Below are 8,689 nucleotides of genomic sequence, written 5' to 3'. Positions count from 1 at the left end.
CTTCACCAGCAAATACTCAACATTTTTTCTGGTAGTTTTAATACTTGTTATTATTCTCCTCACTGTTACTGAGAAGTGGCTATATTTATGTCCTATTACATATGAAAAATAGCAACATTTAAAGGTAGAAAGAGTAAATAAAATGAGAGGCATACAATATACAAAAGCACACTCTTACCCTTTATTAACAAGATGGAAATTGTGCAATAATGAAATATTCCTTATTGCCTGTAACAGGGCACAAATCTTACAAATTTTTTTTGGCTGCATTTAATTTTTTTTTTCTTTAAGAGTCTAGGAAGAAAATCTAAATCCTGGTGGTTTGTAAAGTGCTCTACCAACACAGGGAATTGCAATGCTATTTGAAATACACATGAGCAATTAGAAAGATGCTGAACATGCAGATAAGAAAATGTCTTCTTTTTAATGATCCCCATGATCCACAAAAGCCCATTTTCAATACAAAGCCACCATTAACTAGATATTTCAATACACTCGTAGCATTGTTAAGAGGTGTGTCATGGAGCTGGATGTTCTTTATTAAACTATGAAAATGAGCATCTCTCAGAAAATACAAGCAGTGCAAGAAAAACACAAACCATGTTTACAACCTGATAGCAGAGCAATTTATGAGATTCATCTTTATGAGATTTTGAAATTCAAATGGCTAAACTGTTGCGCTGTCTGAATATTTGATGTTACAGCAGATGCTGTAGGAGTAGATCCTCATGTAGCTGGTGTAACTCTACATTTACAGTCTCTAAACGTACTTATTTACTAGCTGAATTATTTACTTATATATTATCTGAAGATCTCAGAAGCTGGTATAAGATAACTAGCGCTGTTCACATCAAAACCGAGTGAAACTCCTACTAATTTCCCTGGGAACTGAATCAGAAACAACTGGCAAAGCTCTCTGTCCATATCATCATCTCTCTATGAATTCACTGTCCTGGTTCCACTTTTCTTCTATTTTGTTAAGCTTATTTTGCATAGTTTTATTTATTTAGTCATTTAATAGAAGTACACGTTCAAAATGAAAATGAAATCGCATGAAAAATATTTTGTATCTTTAACTACATACCAGGGGTTTACACATAGTTAAAGCTAGTCCAAATTGTTCACTGATGTGTACCCAACAACAGAGACCTGATCCAAGGCTCAGTGAAATCTTTCTAATGTCTTTTTCAAGGTTCAAATCTGTCTGTGTAGGAACTACACTATCCTCTGCATCTTATCACATTTTGATCACAAGAGAAAGAAAGGGAAAATCTGAGCTGATCAGAACACATTTGTATAAATATGTACATTTGTATAAATACGCCCTTTTTTAAAGCCATATTTTCTACAGTTTTATCTGTGAGAGGAACCTGACTTTGGGTTGCTATTCATTTTGATAAAATCCGAGCTGGAAAACTGCAGAGAATTAAAAGTTCTTTAAGGACATTTGCAATTGTACAAGAAATAGAGAAACTGTCTTTGCAATGTGACTAAGATCAAGTTTTCGAGACCGTTATAGATACCCTGAGCCAGAATGGCCTCTCAGAACCTAATAGCATGATGCTGAAATTTCACTGAGTCTTAGGGGGGAAAAATAGTGTTTACAACTCTAATAGAAAGTACTGGGACACTTTGTGCCTTTAAGCAAAGTAATCATTTAAAAACAGAAGAAATCTGCAGTGGGATAAGCAATCACATCTTTACCAGTGAATAAATCTAGTAAGAATTAGACCATCTTCCATGGGGAACTGAACTCAGGGCACTACCAAAAAATAATTGTGATCAGAAGCTGCACTTCAGTACTTATACAGTCACTTTATTGTTTCATCTACCAGCTATGTAAATATAACAAGGCTCTGTCACCGAATAATCTTTAATCACCTTGACTGTGATTAAAGATATGCTCCAGAAAAGGGACAGAAAAGCATCAAAGCCAACTGGATAAAGAACTAGTGTGGACCAGTCCTAAGCATTATAAATGACAGTACCATGGGAAAAAGAGATCTGGGGTAATTCATTTTACCTCTTTGTGTTTCAATTTCCTGCTCTGTAAAACTGAAGATAGTGATACTCATCTCTGCATTGCAGCTCCATGGCTCCTGGATGAGAGCTGCCTTGGGACCAGCCAGCTCAGTAAGCAATAGGAGCAAATGTGAAGGTGTGCATCTGCCTACTGCCTCTGCAAGGGTAAACAAGATGCTTGGTCATATTCCTACCACTGAAATATCTGAGTCTTTTTAGTGTGAGAGTAATAGATACAATAGCAAGCAACACAGTGATTTTTTTTCTTTTCCTGTGCCACATAACCATTTAACTACTTCAGTTATAATATTGAGTTTTGCAGCTCTTTGAGGGTTTATTTGTTCACTCTGTTTCTCTAGAGTGAAGAATATGACCAGTAGCTTTCAGGTATTTCCTGGGGAGTGCAATAGTGCCACAATGGACTGTAGACAAGCATGAGCTGATTTTAAAACAGCCAGCTCTAGTACCTATTAGAGGCTAACATAGCATAGAGACCTCAGCATCTTAATAGCAAGTACATTTTATTTTGCCTTTTGAGCAGCTTTTGTCACCCATATTGAATTCCATCGCTTCAATTATCCAACCTAGCTAATTTATAGCACATTGCTGCAATACAGAGATACCCTATGGGAGCTACAGAGAGATCATTAAAAATCTCTCACTCATGTTTTAAGCAGAAACGCAACTCTTTTCCCTCTCCCAGTCTTCCAAATTCTCCAGGGCTGTGTTTGATAAATATTTAAGTAAAACTGGTCACTTGGTAAAATTTATAAGGCTGAATCTCAGCTAAAACTGTCCAAGTACTTTGTTACTGGCTTTGAAATCACTCTCACAAACAAAGTAAGTTGCTTGTGGCAGTGACACAAGGAAATGTAGTCAGAACTGACTTATGAAAGGGTTATAAAAGTCTTTACTAACGATTATATGCCACAACTGGTTTTGGCTCTTGTTCCCATAGCATATTTCCTGCAAAATCAAATGTAGACTCCTCTGAGCATAAGTTGAAAATCATCCTGCCTTACTGAGCCTGGACCTCTCTCTTAAGTAGGACAGGACTCTGTTAAGACCTTGTGCCTGGAAATGACTGTGAGCAATACTTTCAAAGAGCCTTCAGAGATTTATTTGTATAGTTAGTGTCTCTTAAGAGAGATGAAGTTAATTGCTACAACTGCTTTATTTATGAATTTTAGAATTAATTTTAATCCAGGCTTTTAACAAGCGTTTGAGGCATTTTATTTATGGTTTTCAGGTCTTGAACCCTAGAGAAAGAGATCTATTTTTGAGTCCTGTCACTTCAGTCATGTCACAATCTGAATAATACTGCTTAAACAGGTAATTGGTGGAAGTAACAGGTCACAGTAAATCCCAGCAGCACTTACTAAAAAACAAATGATGCAACAAGCAAAGACAAGGCTAGTCAGGTAAGTAAAGACAATTGGAAATTAACTTTGGTGGAAAGAAAAAGTGGTTTGGTATAGTGAAATTGCAGTGCTTTGTAAGACTTAAAGTGCAGTCTATCACAAAAGAGTGATTTACTATATTACTGCTGGTGAATAACAGTACAACTTCTGTTCTTTAGCATCAAAGCTGTAAAAAAAACTTTTTGAATGGCCATTTACTGGAATTTTCACTATTTTTACTATGCTAAAATTGGAACAACCAGAAAGGTGAAGACCAAAAAAGGCTGAAAGAGTGAAATATTTTGCAATTTTGAAGTGTTTGATGTATTGAAGGTTTAACACCTTTTATTATCCCTGTACTCTGCAAATATTTTCTTTCATTAAGAGACTGAAGCAATCAGTCTTTCCAACCAACTCTAATACAAAGCATCCATGGGCATTGACATGCAAGTAAAATGCATATGAGAGAAACTGTTTGACATCTGTACCAAGTATCTCTCCAGTGAGGACTCTTTTTGCGAGACATCATATGCTTGTCTTTCATGCAATAGCTGGGAATGAAGCACCCTGATTCAGCTGAAGTTCAGATCCATACTTGATCTCTGCAGCTGAATTTGACATGCAGAACTCTTAAGCCTCCACTGCCTCTTAGACAGGACAAGTAGCTCATCAGCCCCAAAGAATATTGACCCTATCACTGAAGAATTATTTGTGAAACCAGCTGTTCTGGAGGTTTTAAACTGTACCATACTTTCAAAATAAGTTATGAGAAAGCACAATGAGGCAAGCAACAGGAATAAGGACAGACAATTATTTGGGAAAGTGTTAGTAAAGGTGGCAATGGATAACCAAAGAGGTCCTTTGAGGGACAGGGACTGCACCAGACAAGGGAAGAAGAGTAGCAGCCCTGTGGTCAGACAAAGAAAAGGGATGGAGGAAGGTGCTGCAGGTCAAGGAAATTTGCCAGCGTCAAGTGGGAATAAGTATCTGCCTGTGTGTGAGGCAAAACCCTGTAGAGGGGAAACGCTGGCATTTTTAAGGCAAGAGCAAGGCCTGTGAAACAGGTGACAAGCTAGGAAGCTGTAGAGTACTAAGAATACGTATGTGGAAGATATAATCAGAGCAGCAAGGAAGATAATTTGAGCTGGGGGAGATGAAAAGCACGGAGCTGACAACTGGCTCTCAATTCATTCTGTGTTTAAAGTTAAATACATGCTTAAGTGCTTCGATGAACTGAGCCTTCTGGAAGGATAATCTTCTGAGTAGCCAGTAAGAAACATCAGACTCCCTTTTATTATATATACACAATCCCAGAAGGATAAAGAAACTAACATTTCTTTCTAAGACTGATTTTATTCTCTTGAACATTTCAGTGAAGTTGCTACAGCTGTCATGTCCAAGCCACAGAAAAGTGGAAGACCAACAAAGTGCCAGGGCATTAATGTGGAAAGAGTTTTAGCAGACACAGAAATAAGTCTTGACTATCAAAGAAAGGGCTACTTTTGATCATGGCTACTCTCACCTGTAGGTAAGCTTTGGAGGCCAAGAATCATGTAGGAAGATGAGATGCCTTTTCACTGCAACTAAATCTTTTAAACCGTTTTTCCTTTTCCTTAATATTTTTCAGACATTATCCTTTGTGTTTCAATAGTCTCAGATGCTATTCTGAGCATATCACTTCCTGTTCATATCAGAGCAAGAATGAAAAGGAAAAAAAAAAAAATCACACATGAAAATGATACTGTATAAAAAGTGATTCCTAGTCAATTAAATAGTATCTAATTAAGATTAGGTTAAAACTTCAGAGATTTAGATTCAAACTCTTGCTTTACCACAACCTTCCAGTGGGCATATCACTTCAGTAGAAGGAGGAATTTAGCCAAGACAAAACATGCACCTCAAGCATAGGATGACAATATATTACAGGTGGCATAGGACCAGAATCACACAGGGAGACTGCACAGACACCCTGCACAGGGCATATGCTGCACTGGCCATGCCACCCACGCAGACCGGAGAGCTGGTCCTCCTGGGCCCACGAGCCTTGGTCTTAGAGATAACGCAGTGAAATACTGTATTTAGACACTGTTTCTTCACTGGAAATCTCACAGTAGTTCTTATAGCATCTCAGGATAGGCTCTTTAGTAGCTGCCAGTAACAGCCAGGAACAGTATTTCCATTTGCCTTTGCAGTCACAGTGTGAGCGAGAAGCACATCTCCTCCGTGGTTAGCCTGCAAGTCTTTGCCAATATGAGTGATCAAGTGCCAAACCTGTGAACATGCTGATTGGTGAGGAATTATCTTCATTGTGCTTCATGAGCAGGCAACACTGCTTGGAGCACACCTGTTCTATACACTAACAGTGGATTTTTTGTATTATTTTGAAATAGTTCTGTTAATTCTTCCCTTAGAGATATCACTTCAATAACCTACTCTCTGCCTGACCTCCAGTCTCAAGCAATTCAATGATTTATTCTAAATCTTTTGCATCCTGACTGAGGGCACTTATAAATTAACCCAGCATTGTGTTTAGAATACTTGAGTTGATTTATAAAGATACCTACAAAATAAATATCCTTGCAGACAGACTTTTTTTTTTTTAATGTATTTTCATATATCAAAGAAATGAATTGTGATACTTTAGAAAACACAGCAGTGAAACTCCAATCAAAAGAAATAATGGAGAATAAAATAAGAGGCCCATTTACCAGACAGCTCAGATGTGCAAAAGATTTGCTTCTGTAGATTAAAAATATAGGTTAAACTTTGAGTTCTAGGCTTTCTATCCAGTAAGACATTGTGATGTTAGCACACACAGGGTATATCTACTACACACAATATACACATTATAAAAAAGTACTTTTTAAAACCTTTCAAGATCTGAGACTCAGTCACAAGCAGAGAATTCATTTGTGTATTTAATAGAAGGTCTCGCTTAAGTTGGGCCAGTTGATCCTCAGAGAGCCACTGTTCTCTGTAAAGATGAAAAAATAGAGAAATGCCAAAATGAGTATGATTTTAGAAACATGACTACCATAACATTGCTGAGTTTCTCATGAATGACAGCACTATAGGACTGACATTTCATGTGCTTCTGCAATGTATGCTACATTTCTATTTAGAGCCCTTATAGAAGTTAGTGATGGAGGAAATGATCCAGAAACTATTCCCACTCCCCCACCATTCTCTTCAGGTTTAATATACCAGAGCACAGAATCAAGTGTTAGAAATGAGCTGAAGTGAATAGAATTGCATGGGCAGAATGTCAAAATGTTTTTAATGATTCAGTGGCTAACGTTGCATATAGAAAAAGACTCAAGCTACACCACTCAGATCCACACTCAAATTTCCCCAAAGTTTGAAAATTAGTTTCTGTCAACTGCAACTCACAATGTGCATTCGCTTCCCTGTAATAGACTACAATATACTAACAAGTAAATAACACAACCACTGAAAGCCCCTTCCCTCTTGCTACATATTGCCTTAGACTGCCAGCCTACGCTTTCTTAATTCACATATATCCATTGGTGATTTCTTTATATACTGAGTGTAGAATCAGCCCCAAATGTAGCTTTTGCATCATCTGAATGCATTACCCTCTCTTGGGGCCATTAATCAGTCTGACACCTGGTGAAACACTAGGAGAGGAAGAGATTTTTATGCCTAAATGTATAAGGACGACTCAGACTTCTCCTGTTATATTTTACTGATGCCCTCTATACTAGCAGGCAGAAGAGGAGTGAAAGGAATTCGGAGGCAGGGCAGCCCTACGTGGGCTATCTATAAGCCAACCCTATTCTGGACTTTAAAAAAACTGAAGCACACAGATAGTGTGGTTAGTACCCAGCATATTGAAATACATCTGTTCTTGTGCAGTGAATCCATAGTAACCATTTCCCTCTCTCAGTAGGAGATGGGAGGGCTGAGCATTTTTGGAAGTCAAGCAGCTGCTTTAAGGAATTTGATCTATGTTGGAGTGAGGGGTGAGAGAGGGAGAGAAACCAGCAGAGATAAAAGGAGACATTGCTCAGGTTTGCTTTTGCAGTAACCCCTTGCAGCATGCCTCCATGCCCTAGTTTGCAAAGGCTGGCCTTTCTGAAAACAATGTTGTCTGAAAGTCCCTATTCACAATATTACCTTCCTAAGAAGAGATGAACGCTTACCGCATGTGAAGGAAGATCTCATTCTGTACACTGGGACACACAAAGAGAGGTACTGTATATGCGAGGGCTTGGCTGGGGCTCCCTTTTTAGTTAGGTGTTTTGTACAAGACATTAATGATATTCAAGTTACAGGTCCCTGGGCAGTTGTTTTCTGATGCTATTCCAGCCTGGTTCATTTTCCACATTTTGTCTTCCAAGACTGCTCTAAGGAAAACTAGATAGGAGGTTTCTATTAAAAGCAACTCTCTTCAGTTCAGTTTAAAGATCTATTATAATTTATTTTGCTAAGAACTCATGTTCTGAGCAACCAGGAAGTCTGCTGTGGCTTGATTTAAGAAGATACTTTTTAAAACAAAGCCCCTATGACAGATAAGATTACAACATCAAAATATCCGAGTATTTGTGTTTAGATAATGAGCCATATAACATGTCTTATATTATTCTCCGATATCAGCTGAACCAGGGAAGAGATTAAACAGAAACCAGACAGTGATTAAATCAGCAATGAAGTCTTTCAACAGAAAAACATACCAAATAGACGTTCATTAGGTTTTTATATCGGTGGACCATAAGTTAATTATTGACTCGAAACAAAGCTTGGTGGTTAAAAACTATAATTCCTACTACTTTCATAATACGTAGCAAAAAGACACATAATAATTAAACTTCCAGTTAAAGATTGCTGCCTGGATAAGCGTGCCTTCAACTGGTTACTAATACAAAAATTCAGTGATTTCTAAGTGTTGAAAGCTCTCCATAAACATATTGAGGCTTAAGGAAACACAGGAAGAAGCATCCAGAGGCTCACAGAATTATACTCAACTTCTAGGGAAGTACTTGCTAACATGGACTTGAGCATATGCATATCTCTGTGTCATATCTCCACAAATTCTACATTCAGATTTCTTAGATTCCACATTTTACCTTGTCTTGAGGAAGCAGAGACCTTATGCATTCCTTAAGCACACTAAGACACCACTACACGAACCATTATATTCTAAAATATAATTTGTGATATGTGATTAGTAGACCTTTTATTTAGTCATACAGCTCTGTCAGAGCCCCAAATATTCCATCATTGGCTATTCACAATACCAAGACAAT

This window comes from Strix uralensis, chromosome 16 (genome assembly GCF_047716275.1).
Source record: "Strix uralensis isolate ZFMK-TIS-50842 chromosome 16, bStrUra1, whole genome shotgun sequence".
Classification (NCBI taxonomy): domain Eukaryota; kingdom Metazoa; phylum Chordata; class Aves; order Strigiformes; family Strigidae; genus Strix; species Strix uralensis.
This window is presented reverse-complemented; position numbering follows the sequence as displayed.